The sequence below is a fragment of the Melopsittacus undulatus genome, chromosome 4 (assembly GCF_012275295.1).
Source record: "Melopsittacus undulatus isolate bMelUnd1 chromosome 4, bMelUnd1.mat.Z, whole genome shotgun sequence".
NCBI lineage: Eukaryota > Metazoa > Chordata > Aves > Psittaciformes > Psittaculidae > Melopsittacus > Melopsittacus undulatus.
The window spans coordinates 101912837-101927866 of NC_047530.1; positions in this window are offsets into that span (position 1 = coordinate 101912837).

Genomic DNA, 15030 nt, shown 5'->3' on the forward strand with positions numbered 1-15030 from the left:
CAGAGAATTTGAAGCATCTGCAGACAGATAGAGAGCTGAGAATGAATGCATTTTGGGTGCCAGAGGAATGAGTTTTCCAAAAAGTGCTCCCTATTTTATTACCTATCATTGTTATAATATTGCCTTAATCTTAGTGTAACTGGTGATGATCATTGTTACCAACAAAAAGCAAATTTACAGCAGACTGTTTCTAGTTTGCTTTATGAGGTTGAGCTCCATGACCCCTGTGACCGAGCTTCAGGGGAACAGTGTTCAGTGCAGATCAGATACAAGAGAGAAGTGCATGGAGAAATACCTTCCACTTACTTATTATCTGCCCAAGCTTACTTTCTTGTCCTGCTTTGACTGCTGGGCCACATGAGACAGCACCTCTCATTGCACAAGCTTATGTCCTGTGTGTGTTATAGTGAATAAACATCATTCCACTCTGTGTGTGTGGCATTGCCTTTGACCTGGTCTGTTCTCATATCACCTGGGGAGAAGTGTTTTCTGCAGTGCTAGACCCAAGCAAAGACAGTATCTGACATGAATGCCCTTTTAAGTACAAAGCAACTGGTACCATAAAATGATTTATAAAGTGTCCTGGCATTTACAGCTACTAAGATGAACTGCTTTGGGGTATACGATAAAGCCCTTTATCAAAACTGGCTTTACGTGTGTGCTTTCATCCATAAAGAGAAATGTGTGAGAACATATCCTCCTCAGTCTCCCCAGAAGGCTCAAAAGGACAGCTTGTTCAGTACAATACTTGCTGTTAGGGTGGGATTCATTTCTGGATTATCAGTTTGTAATTAAGGGAGTTACTAATGCTGAGAAGGAATTTTAGGCTCAATCCATAATCCATTATCAACGTTAATGGATAAAAATCTCCTCAATGAAGACAGAATATAAACTATTGCTGTGCCAATTACTCTCCTGGTATGAAAATGTTTGACCCAACTCTGGAACAGCACTGATGCATGGGAGCTGGAGATCTGGCACAGCACTGACTGTGAAGAAGTTAGACAGTTTGGGATGGCAATGTATTTTTTGGGCTTTCTTCCACTCTGAATCCTCTGTTCTTTGTACAAGTGGCTAAAACATCCTTGTTCAATGTATGGGGCTCACAGCATTCTCTGTGCTCCTGGAATAGCAAAGTGCTTATTTGTTGTTCTGAGTCCCCATGGGTCCTCTTTGTGTGAGAATCTGCCCACTTCTGTGCTTTTGGGGAGGCTAAATTTACATCTTTAGAAATCTAAATACCTTTAAAATATGATTTCTTTGTGAGCTTGAAACAATGTTCAGAGACTCACTCTCCTGTCGACTCCAGATCTTTGCATCAGGGCCTGTGTTCATGTTTGTTTTGATGGGTTTTGTTTTGTGAATGTGGATGTTCAGTGCACTGTTCTGAACTATCCAGCTATGGCTTGGCTTCCTGTGATCAAGGACATCAGCCTCACTGATCCAGTCAGCAACCTGGGGCCTGTGAGGCACGATAATCTCACTAATCACCACTGCCACCTTTGCTAGCTCCTTATTTACTGACTTTGGACAACAATGTGCTACCAGCTAATTGCTACTGGGTGCATGACAGAGCCCAAGCAGGCTCAGCAGCAGACTGGATGGGAAGCAACACAACCCTGTGACTGTTGATAATGAGGTAACTACCAGCAAACTATGGTAAAGAAGCTGGAGGAAGTCAGGTAGGGATCATTCCCTGACACTAAGGAAGCCTAATCAATTGAGGAGAAGGATCACTTGTTTGCTAATCGCAATTACTTGAATAAATGCTGAGCAGGGTGACTTTCCTGACAATCAGGAGACTACACCACAGAGCCCATCCATCTTAGGGGCAGTTAATTAACTTAACTGCCTGCTCCCTCACATTTGAGGAGGAAAAGAGATAGCATGTCTTGTCTCCTCTTTATAACCTTTTACCTTTATTTATTTTGGCATCACTTTGGCAGTGACTCAGTTGACATTATCTACCTGGCTTGTGGCCATTAATGTATTAAGTATGCCTTGGTGGTGTGGGATTCAAACACCTTGTTTGCCTCCTTTGTAGTCTGAGGAACTAAAGTGACTTTTCTCATCCTTTCCCACAGATGGTATGTGGAAGGAAAACACCACTAGCTAATACCAGTGTTCAGTGGAAAATGGCATTCAATGCAAATGTGCATATGAGTTTGTTTTAAACATGCTACAGGGAAGCAGGGGTTGTGGAATTAATTTTTCATATTTCAATGGAAGAATTGCTCAGCTTCAATATATTGCAACTACAATTATTTTAGATGACCAGGAAATTGAGTAAATTGCTTTTCCTGTGATTTTTCTATTCTCTTTTTTCCCCCCCTTCATGTTTTCTAGTCCTTCTGTTGCTATGTACACTTGCAAAGCACTTTTTACTTTTCCAAACAGAACCACTATATTGCACCAGGAGTCTGGCTTTTCAAAGCTAGTTAAAAATACTCGAAATTACAAACAATCCTCTCTCAGCCATGCATTCTGTTCTGTTTTACTAGATGGGGAAAGTGGAAAGGAAAAAACACTGATACTAAAATGTCCAGTTGCAACCAGAGCTGAATTATAAGTAATAACTTTTAAAGGAAAGAACAGTTAACTATTTTCTAAAAAGCCACCTCTTTCATCTTTCTGTAATGTTCATTAAACCCAACTGTTCTCTTTATTTTTTTCCTTTGGGAAATGAAACAATTGGTATAACCTTAAAGAAAACACAAAAATACATCACTACCAGGAAGTGTCAAAGTACCAGCCTGATGGTATTAACCCAGGAAGAGAAAAATAGCCCAGAAGGCAGAAGCCTAAGCTTGTCTCGTGGTTCATTTCAGGCATTCCTGTTAGCACTGGTTCTTCTTAACAAGGTTTCTGTTTTAATACTGGTGCAAGTCCCCTGGAGAAGTGGCAGAGTTTCCGTCTTTGGAGATACCCAAGGACTGATTGGACAGTGTCGAGCTATGTGCTGTGGCTGACTCTGCTCCAAGCTGGTACCTGCCAGCCTCAGCCATTTGGTGAGCCCATTGCAGAGCAGAGGCAGCATTTGCCTAGGATCATGACAGATATAAGGGCTGTCAGGCCTCACTACCATGGTCTCAGTGTTACTCTCTCAGCTGCTGTCCTCCAGGAATATAATGACCCAAAGTGTGGAGAGACTTTCCCAAGCTGGGAGAAGAAGCATTATGTGGAAGAGCAAGGAAATAGATCTGCATATCTGGAAGACTAGCTCACCAGGGCTCCTTGCCCCTGGTTGTCCTTGGCTTCTTTGCATGGACTGTCATCATCCTCTCAAGACTGCAGCACAATAATTTACACACTGCTCTTGGTGCCAAGTCTCCACTGCCTTGAAAGGCTGTTTGTCCCCAACAGTACTGAAATCACGTCACTACATTAAGCACATGAACAGCTCTGACAAGAGGAGGAGTAATAACTTGTTTGGTAAGCTCACTTGTGCTTTAGTGAATTCACTTATTGGCTGTCCAACAGCTCCATCAGGTGCTTTTGCAGCTGTCAGACACAGAGACATGACCTCAAGTCTGGAGTCAAGTCAATAGGTCCTCCCTTCTTTACAATAATGGTAAAATGAAAATCTCCTCAAGGAAGCAAAAATGTCCTGCCACACTGACCTACACTATGTGCAGTGCAGACTAAGCATTAGCATTATTACAGCAGCAACAGCAAAGTGTGGCTGTGCCAAGCTTTGGCAGATTAATGTGCTCTGGACACATGAAGTGCTTAACAGTTTGATGTGGTAATAGCAGGAAATTCAATTTTAATCGAATTTGAACATTGTTCTCTCTCCAGGTGTAATAGCTTCATGAACGCAACAATGTGTAATTTCTTACATTCACTTTTTTTTCCATGGTTCAATGCAAATTATAGTGTGTCTTTAACACACTGATATAATAACAAGCTGAGACAGATTGCAAATGTGCCAGTGAAGAAGAGGACATTTTGTCTTAATGACTGCAGAATGTGAGAAACAGGTCATCGGAAGTCTAGTTTTCTACAGGGAGCTTGAGACAAGCACCTCACTGTTGCCATACATGTACAAAGCAATTACAGTAAATAAGCCATAACAGAGAGAAATATTAATCTAGTTTTTGAGAGGTAAGGCAAACGTTGGCTGGCTCCTACTGGCTCAGCACTGCACTGCAAACCTACACATTAAAAATGTATTGTACAGAGTAAATGGAATGGGAATAGCTGATGCATATCACAAACCAGAAGACACTGGGAGCTTTGCTGCACTGCTGGATAATGTTTGGGTATTTGCTAGTGACAGATGGTAAGCCTTTTCATCCATATCTGTGTGCTCTGGATGGAGGTTTGCCTAGTTACTGTCACTGTCCCTCTTTGTCACTTTATTGTCAATTCTTACAGCATTGAGGGCCCCCGTGTGCTTAATCCCTTGTGCAGAGAGTTTATGAGGGGGTTACTTAAGAGTGTGGTAGGAGGGGAAAATAAAACAAATAAAGTCAATTCCAGTTACTCTTAATCCCAGCAAAGGCATGATCTGTTGTCACTTATGCTGTTCCTAAATGGCTGGGGTCTGTATTCCATGTTAGCATCTGGACTGAAGACACACATGGTGTCAATTGGTAACATGCAGAGGCCAAACAGATAGATACACCAACATGAACCCATGTGTGGTCTAATTCCCTCCACAGTGGATGCCAGTGGGAAGGCACAATATGTGTTGAATACCAGAAAATTAATTTTGAGCTGAAATACCCTTCAGAACAGCTCGCATTTTTCTGCTGCCCAGACAAACATTGCACAAGGCTGGAGGGGACTGAAGGTTTCTCTTCACAGTGACAGAGCACCAGAGAATATGAATCTCACCACCAGCACTCGCTGTGGGTCTGCACCAACATCAGTCTTAGACTCTTATTCCCACCCAGGGGCTCTTGCCTGCTACTGAAAACTCTGAACACTTCCTCAGTTACATTTTAGAGGAGAGAAAGCAAAAAGGAAGGTAAACAAAATAAAGAAGTAGGGTTTCTCTCTTCTTGGGAGAAATTCAGAACTATGACAACACTCAAACTAAGGTGAATGGAGGTATGTTAATAAAAGCATTTCTTGCCCACAGCACTCTTTTGCCTGTGTACAGACAGGTGATACCAGGACTCACAGCACCCTGGCTCCCTGAGATTCCTTTCTATAGAATCATAGAATAGTTAGGGTTGGAAATGACCTTAAGATCATCCAGTTCCAACCCCCTGCCATGGGCAGGGACACCTCACACTAAACCGTATCACCCAAGGCTTCATCCAACCTGGTCTTGAACACTGCCAGGGATGAAGCATTCACAACCTCCCTGGGCAACCCATTCCAGTACCTCACCACCCTTACAGTAAAGAATTTCTTCTTTATATCCAATCTAAATATCTGATGTTTAAGTTTCAAGCCATTACACAACTATATCCATCCATATCTGAGCTCTAAGTCCTATTCCTACTCTGGGCCATGGAAACAAGACCCAAGTCCTTACTGTTTTACGGCACCATCATTCCTTCACATTCCTTCCTTGCTAACATGGAATACAAGACCCCAGCCATTTAGGAACAGCATAAGTGATCACCCTGTCCCTGTGTACATAGTGTATTTAAGCCATTTTCTTCTGAAAGCAAACTAATACACCAGGAGAACTGCTCCATGGCACATCCTTTGGATGCTTAATGTGCCAAGATGCATGTAACTGTCCTCTTTGCAGAAACCCAAGGTAAAACAATTCCAGCTTTTATCAGCTGAGTCTGGAGCTTTAATTTACAACTATCAAACAACATTTCTTTTAGACCCATGATTTTTGTCTCCCCATTTCTCACTGTGTCTTCCTCTGCCCCCAGAGGAATTTGTTCTCATTTGTTGAAATATCTTCTCTCTGGACTGCCTCCAAACATCAACTGTAAGCCTGATTAATTATCAAGGAGGTCATCACAATTCATAATAAGTTGTGTGCTAATTACATGTACCCTACGAGTATTTTCCTCTCATTTATCTTGTGAGGGTTCATTTTGCAGACTAATAATGAATATGACAACTGCAAGTGAAACTAGTAGTGTGGACTGTCAAATAAAGGCATGGGGGGATTGGGCTCTTAATTAAACCTGTTATTTGCCTGGCATGACAAAAGCTACTACCCATCTTGCTTCCAGAAAAGGCTATTTATTAAGAACATATTATTCCCAAGAGGGAGATAATAGACACTAAGGCACTCCAGTAGCACCAAAAGAATCACTTAGTATTGAAAACTATTTCATACCCACACTGAATTAAAGAGTCTATGCAAAATCTCAGCCTGTGAGACTTGAAGAGCAATACTGTCTCTTGTGCAGGTGAATACAAATAAGCTTTTCTCCTCCATCTGAGCCATAATCCAAAGAGCTCAGACTTGTGGTTTCTTTTCCCCAGTCAGGCTTAGCCTAGTTTCTCTCCCCCTAAAACTGTCTGTAGGCCTCACAAATAATGTTTGTAGTCAAGAAGTACAATGAAGTTGGCTGTGAGTGGTCATCAGTCAGAAGGAACTATTTTGGTCACTGTCAGCTTCATGGCTGCATGAGAATCTGCAGTTTGGAAGTGAAAAATGGTTTACTTACATCTTTCAAGAGCATCTCATTCCTCCACACAATCTAATCTGTGCTTTTTAGACAAGAAAAGCTGTGGGTAGAAATACATGCTGTGAAATCTCTGGATTTTAAGCTACAAGCCAGCATGACAGCAGCAAATGCTTTAGAGAAAACAAGTCCTTTCTTCTGGACATCAGCATTCTGCTGGCTGTTGATAGTTTGCTTTAGAATGGACTTCTTCAGGCTGGACGTAGGTGTATTGGGGCAGTTAGCTTTAGGAGTGATATGTCAGAAAAATAGTCCTGCTCTCTCCATTTCTATTAAAAAATCTTATTCCTTTTAACCTCCTTCCTACACTGCTTTTCAGATCATCACCTGCTTCATTTGTTGTAGCAGCTTAGCTAAAATTCTGAAGAATGTGCTGCTTTCAATCAGATTTCTTTTGTTCCTCTAAAAAACCCCAAATTAAATTACTATAGAGTTGTGTATGTGTGTTTTGTTCCCCCCTCCTTCCTCCTCTCAAATAACTCCACTAATCTTAGGGCTGAAATGCAAAAACTCATTTCCAACAATAAACAAATTCTCTTACAACCCTGGCATTTCAGAAATAACAAGAATGAGGTGACCTCATGTGGAATGGCTCTAAAAAGCCTTTTTTTTTCTTTTAGTCCTTTTCGTACCACCAAAAGAGCGAATTAAGACCCATGAAATGTCTTCATCATTAGTTCATGACTCCATGACTCAGGTGCCATGTTCTGCTACTTAGCATCACCTCACCTATTTACACCACAATAGCATAAAACTGTAACTACAAATAGTTTAAAAGTCAAAGTTTTTGTCTTGAAACACCAGTTCTACTAATCAAAGTGACTTTCTTTTTCGTTAGCCAAAACATATCGTGCTAGTAACAAACTGGCTGGCCATGAGGTACACTGCATTACTACATGAACACCAAAACACATGTCTTTTCTATTATAAAAGGTAAATCATTCCTTTATCTTACCACCCTAAGTACACACAAGGATTCTGATTCACAAGGGCACTTCCTTTCTTCTTTAACTAAAACAACTACAGTTGCTAAAATGAAAACCTTTCCATAGAAAGCAACATTTTGATTCATGTTACCTGTGCATTCATCAGGGGAGCAAAACCAGACTGGTCTTTCTCTACGAGAGCTTCCTATACTGAGCAACTCTCCTGCAAATGGCTGACTTCTGGACCTGCCTTTCTTTAGTCCTGCTTTCCCACTCTTCCTCTGCCAAGCAGAACTGCAAGCAACTAACACTGCTGTCAAACACCTTTCTTTTCCTATTGATAACAACATGATTACAGAGTAGGCAGTGAGTTTGCTGACACCAGTACTTAAATCAGAATAGTATTTCTTATCCAGTACATATATTTTTATGACCTTGATGACATATTTATAGAATTCAGTTTTTCTAAGGGAGAGGCTGGTTTGTGCTTGCTCATACAACAGCTGTGCTTTGTCCTTTGAAAAGTCAGTATAGTCCCAATGCCTGGCTATTTTTAAACTACATAGGTCTTACTGGTCATCTAAAAATAAGTTTCTAATATTCACATGTAGTATACATAGAACCATCATTTGACCAAAAATGGTAGCATAAAGGGGTCCGTGTCAGGTCTTTGGCTTCTTCTATAGCACAATTATGATTTTAAAATACATAACAAAATGATAAACAGACCCTGCACTTCCTGTTTGCAAAATACCAAGAGCAGAAATTAATGCTTTTGTGCAAATAGAGTGTGGGCTGATGATACATACACTAGACTTCTCCCAGCAGTGATCAAACAATGATGAGTTTTACTTCCCCGAAAGTGTCTGGTTAACCATGATCCCTGCACAGCAAGGAAGATTAATATTTTAAAGGGGAAAATAATGTTAGATTGTAAAACAAAAATTCTGATCCTCAGGTATAACAAAGAAAGGTCTTTTTTTTTAAAAAGCATAATCAAATCTTCTTGTTATCAAGCTTTCAAATCAGAATTTCTCTCTAAAGACAGGCCCAAAATATCCAGGCCACCTGATTCACAGATATTTTAGGTTTCTTCTTCTTCACCGAACCTAGCTTAGAGGAGAAGCCTCAGAGGACCTGGACAGCTCAGACCCAAAGCAATCCCCATAACAGAACAGACCTAGGTTGTGGCTAGTCAAGACTTTCCCAAGAAAAGCATACCAACCTGGCTAAAAGAAAACACTATGGGACATCTAACATGACAGCTATATAGGACTATATATGCCTTGGCAAAATGTTTTCATTTTGGTTAACTGGATGCTTCTTTGACAAAGAACAGAACAGAAAAGGTTTTCAAGGGACAAGTCCTTATGAAACCTGTATCTCTTACAGTTTAAAAGAACACCACGAGCAGCAGAATTAAGAAGCTCTTGCTTCTTATTGTGTCTCACAAATTGCCACCTTGATGAACTTTGTTTTAGAAACGGATGAGCTGGTGATCAAAGCCTCTTTTTCTCACCCTCTGTTCTTTTCACAAACCCAGTAGAAACTTTGTAACTTTGAGACAATTGCATTTCTTCAAAACCCATAGACACTGACTACATCATTCCAGAGTTAATGGATAAACATTGGTGTACTCAAACACACAAAATACACTACTGTATCAGAAAGCTTTTACTTACAGAGCCTGAAATACAGGCATTTACCAATACAGGAAGCTCTGATGCTTTCCTTATACAGCTGTCTATCTAAATTAATGTGTTCCATCCACATGTTGTTATACTATTAGTTGGGTGGAAGCATCAGGTTAAATGTGTTCCACTTAACAGAATTAAGATCAGGAATTTTGGTCACCCAAGGTTTTAAAGATTAATCATAAAGAGCTCAATGCAGCTGTTTAGTTTTGAAAGTAGTCAGGGCCTACTTATTTTATGAACTGAACTGGAATATGCAAATCCTTGTTTTGAAGACCTCTCAGGAAATATTTCTGTATGGCAGGCTGTGGATGGTAATGGGATATTTTTAGTGTAATGTTTGAGTGCATTGCGAGTCTGCTTGCATTCCTCTAGAAGAGAATGACTCATTACCCACAGAATAGATATGCAGCAAATTTAACCTTTTTTTTCTGCTCTTGCAATACTATGAAACAAAACAGTTTCCTGAAATGTATTCTTCATTGAAGCTCATTCTTCACTGAGACTTTATTTTTTGATATCATATTTCTGACACTCTGTATGTATTGGACATGATTTGAACCCATCACAGACATTAAAATGACATTAATGTAGTCCACCTATATCATACACATGCAGCACAGATTCTGGGGAGAGTTCTACTCCCCAGAAAACTTTAAAGTCTTTATTGTATTTCATATATGCTACAACCTTTTAAAGCTTTCCTTTAGCATCCCTTTCACAATTCTCCTGTGTCCTTTGTTTATGTTTAGCAACTCTACTGCTTCCTGTTTAGGTTACTAAGAGCTCTCTTTGTTCAAGCATTCTCTGTCAGTATTTGCCCAGCATCTACAGGAGTCCCAACATCACAGTTGTGTCTTGCTGTAGTACAAATAATAAATACATCTTTGTTGCTCCTTTCTGCAAGCTGTGGGCATGGCTGGTATTTCTTTAAATATTCAGTGTTGCACTCAAATGAACTAAAAAAGCTCTAAGGGTGTCGCCATCTGATTGTGATGGAAAGGGTTCTGCCTGTATGACAATATGAAAGGCTGCTGTAAGGCACGGTTTCCCACAAAACAGAGGAAATCAAGTTCTGTGGTTTCAGCTCAGCATGTGATTTTTCAACAACATTTCAGGGCTTTCTGCAGCAACAGTTTTCATAAGTGAAGATGTTTTCATAAATGAAGATAGACTCACACAATTATAAGAACTGGTTTTGAACTTCATGGTAGGATGGATGACCTAGCATTACAATGCAGCTCCTAAGAGGAAACTTCTATAGTGGGAACTTCGTGATGCTTATTGAAGTTTAAAGTACATATTTTTTCTTAATACATGGAAGCTTTAATGCACAACATGCTCTGTTGAAAAAACAAATTCCAGTTATATTTTCACACAGTTCAAAACTGAGTGGGTTAGTTTTCATGCAATTCAAACCAACAATGGTCTCTATTGTTATTGCTTATCTCATGATCCCCATTGTGATTATATAGGCTATTTCTTGGTGTTCAGTAAAGGAAAATATTGCAACTAAATATTATATACAGATTGCATTATTCAGCTGGGGCAAAGGGACAAAAAGAATGCTCAGAAAATCACCCCTTAGGGAAGTTAGGAAGAGATTCCCGAAGTATTGGTTTATTCAAACAAACAACTTGTTTATTAACCCTGAATCATAAAGCCTGCAAGGCACAGAGAACTCAGAAGAAGCATGGGAGAAAGGTCCACTCAGAGGTTACTGACAGTGATATGCTATGATAGTTGATGATTCTTGCAGATACACAAATTTTAAAGGCCAGAAGGAACCCTTCCATCACCATATTTTCTACAGGAATGTCCTCCATTAATGCCCTTCACATAACCTGTGTTTGAAGAGGTTTCCAAAAAGCTATAGAATATGTCAGACCTTAAAGAGCTGGATCTTTGTTGGTGACCTGAAACTTAGGAGCTTGTATTTTAGATGTTTCCAAGTGTCCCTAAAGGGAAGGTTACACAGAATAACCTATTTTATGAGGTTTATGATACTTATTCCTTTTTATTGTTGAGATCTTTATAGAGAAGGAATGAGAAAGGAAAGGAGATTTGTGGCGGTGAGGCCTAGAACATGTTTCTTTTCATTACTGACTGTGACTGCTTCCAGAACATGGAGTGAGTTTTGTAAGATGGTGGAAGGAAAGATGGGATAAGGAAGGCCTTCCCTGCTCCAGCTGCAATGTCATTTTCCCGAGGCAACAGAGAAAACAAAAACCTAGGGCCAATAAATTGACCTTCATCTTGCTAGAGTGACGTGCTCATCACAGACATTAATTTGACAATGTTCTAGTTCCTGCTTCTGATTGAGGGTTTTAGTTGGCACAGTGTCACAGTTCTTTGACAGTTCAAAATATAGAACATCTCTGAGGAAGAAAAACTTCTGCATTTCATTAAACAGCTTTTGGAGGCATGATGGAAAACAAGGGTATGAAGAGATTGCAGATGCTGATAGAGGCATTTACACCAAGTTTCTAGGCTCCACTTTAAATTCAACTCCTGGCCTACCAGTGCTTGGCATCATCTTTGAGCAGCACAGATCTGAGATATGGGAAGGAATGTGAATGAACCCATTAGTTCAGAACTGATAGATCATATGCTTTTGGGACTTTAGAAATTGCCAGGATATGTTGGTAAAAAGCCTGAGAGATCAGCCAGGACAATAAGTTACTGTTGGGAAACAGCTTGCTTATCTGGCTTTAATATGCTGCAACTGGGTTGCCTGTATGAGAGTGTGTAGCTACACGTGCACATAAGGATCTTTCCACTACCCCATGCAATTCCAATCAGACATACATGCCATCCTTCACCCCTTGAATGGCACACAGCACTCCTGAGCAGTGGGAGAGCTATTTTCACTTTCAGAGGCACAGCAACAAGAAATGTATTCTAAACTCATCTCATTTAGTTTGTGGAATTGCTGAGGTCTCTTGCCAGCTGGAAGCTGGTTGGCAGGCACACATCAGCTTCTACCCTGTCTCAAACAACCTTATGCAGCTCAGCAGAGTAGGTTATTAAATAAGAAAAAGCAACCCGTAAATGAGAATGGATTAGCCATGGATGCTTGTTCAGTCTGAGCCACCAGCACTCACTACATGTCATCCACACAAGGGTCACAACTTATTGCCAGAAAAGGGAACAATACCTCAGAGAGGTCACAGAACAGGATACAATGGAGTATATGTGCTGGCTAACATTGTTTATTGACCACCTTGCAAAGGTAAAAGCAAGCAGACCTCTGCTTTATAATACGCCTATGCTGCACACAGGTGACCCAATATCCTATAGCTGCAGGCTCCATAGAAAACATCTTTGTCTGGCCAAGATGCACCAAACACAGAGAACCAAGAACCACAAGAGTCTTGGAGCAGTGGCTCCACTGCTGCCTCATTTCTCCAAGAGATTGTAGAGGTTGGATGTACAGCTTCATCCTGGGGAGCCCAGTGATACCAGCTTTAGTAGTACTCGCTGCTATATTTCACCCTGTCAATGGGGATTTAAATTAGCTAGCATTTCCCATGCTAGCACAGCCTTGTAGCCAGCTTGAGGCCCATGCAATTAAAGCATTTGGCTTTTGCATTTGGCCAGATAGCCATCTCTTGGCCACCTCTGTCTCATGTTTGTCCCAGTTCCACTAAAAAGCAGCCAGGGGATTTCAGTTATATTTCCTGAGGGAAATTCCAGTATAACCAAAATACAGCTCACAACTATTTCTTGTGAATTCCTTCTGGTACTAGTATATCATCAATCAACATAAGACATGGCCTTTTACATGAACACATTACATGCCAGAACATATTTTTTTTAAAACTTTTTTAAAAGGGTGAATCTTTTTATAGGGATTTCATTTTTGTAATAGAATTCAAGAAGTTAATAGGCTGCCTATAACCATCAAAAGCATCTGCTGCTGATGTCCTAAGAGCCACCCGTAATCACATAGAATCATAAAATGGTTTGGGGTGGAAAGAACCTTGAAAATCATCTAGATCTAGATCATCGTCACCCCCCTACCATGGGCAGGAACTCCTCACACTAGATCAGGTTGCTCCAAGCCCCATCCAACCTGGCCTTGAACACTCCAGGGATGGGGCAGACAGTTTCTCTGGGCAACTTTTGTTTCATCAACTTCACAGTAAAGAATTTCTTCCTAATAGCTAATCTGAGTCTATCCTCTTTCAGCTTAAAGCCATTCTCCCATTGAGCAGTCTCTACAGGCCCTTGTAAGAAGTCCCTCTCCAGCTTTCTTATAGGCCCTCTTCAGGTACTGGAAGGACGCTATACATAATATTAATCTCTGCAAGGTGTGGATTATAGATACTATTTATGTTAAAGCTATGTATTTAAAAAGGAGACTGTGATCTTTACTTTGGAGCTACTTCACTGAAGATCAAAGTACAACTGTCCCTTTGGTGCAGGAGGGAGACAGCCTGCACAACTGGCCAAGGACATACTACAAGAACAGCACTGGGGAGGAAGAGGAGTACAATCTTTTTGCTGTTTTAAAGGGTTGAAAACACACAACATGGAACTTGCCCATGACAGCAAAGTTAAAACAGTGATGCCACCTATCTTCAAGAAATCATATACCTCAAGTAGCCACCCTGGTCTGTGTGGTCCTGACAGTGCAAGATGACTCCTTATAAACAACTCTTTTGGCAAAGGATTGGTTAGGCTTCACTGCAGAAGATAAATCCTAGCATGGTTTAGGCAAAAACAAACCTTCTAGAACTAGAGTTCCATTGTGCAGTGTAAAATCCAGTCCAAAACAGTAACTACACCCCAAAAGTTTGTGGTCACCTCTTGCAACACAGGTCTGGTTGGATACAAGCAAAGTTTGATTTATCTAACAATTAGGAAGGAATCAAAGCGTATTGTGACAACTACAAATATTAAAGTATCTAGAAATGTTTTGTGGGCCAAGGACAGGAAAAGAATCAATATAAAACGGCTATCAGAATGGCTATAACATTTTCCTCCCTTAGGAGACTCTGCTCCAGTTACGTCAGGAATACAAATCAATACCCTTAAATTGGTTTATGCTCTGTTTTGTACTTGGTGAACTATCCCACTGTGCATGTTTTGGATAAAGAAATAGAAATAAATGATACTGGGGGCTTGCGGTACTTCCTTTTGTGTTGGTTTATTCCCTCCCATCACCTCCTTTTTCTTTTGGTAGCAGTTATTTCTACATTGAAACAAATGCTGCTGTCAAAGGCAAAGCTTTTATTTGGTGAAATATGTCTGTCTTGCCTCTTGGAGAAGATAACCATAGAAAGTTTAGAAATAATTTCAGTTCTTGGAGTAAAAATAAGAGCATTCCTAATTCACTATTCATGGAACTCTGATCTTCAAGGAGCAAGACCCAGGGACCTATAGTCTGGTCAGCCTCACCTTGACCCCTGGGAAGGTGACAGAAGAAAATAATCAGGGGAAATAACGTTTAAACTTGCTAATGACAAGTAGGCTACTGGGAGAGGTCAGCACAGATTTGTAAAGGGATGCCTTCCCAACACACCTATTCTCATTTTCTGCAAGTCTGTTACTGAAGATGAAAACTGATCCAGCCACTCATACCTGAAAAATACCATAATGTACCTTGTACCCCTCTACATGGAAATTTGGTAATAAATAAGCAATAGATAGACTACTGATTCCATTTAGTCATCACATTTACTTAAATATCTCAATAAGAACTCTTGGTAAAGTAGAAGAACTGAAATAGCCAGGTTCAGGTAGCAAAATGTAAAATCACAGAATCATAGAATAGTTAGGGTTGGAAAGGACCTT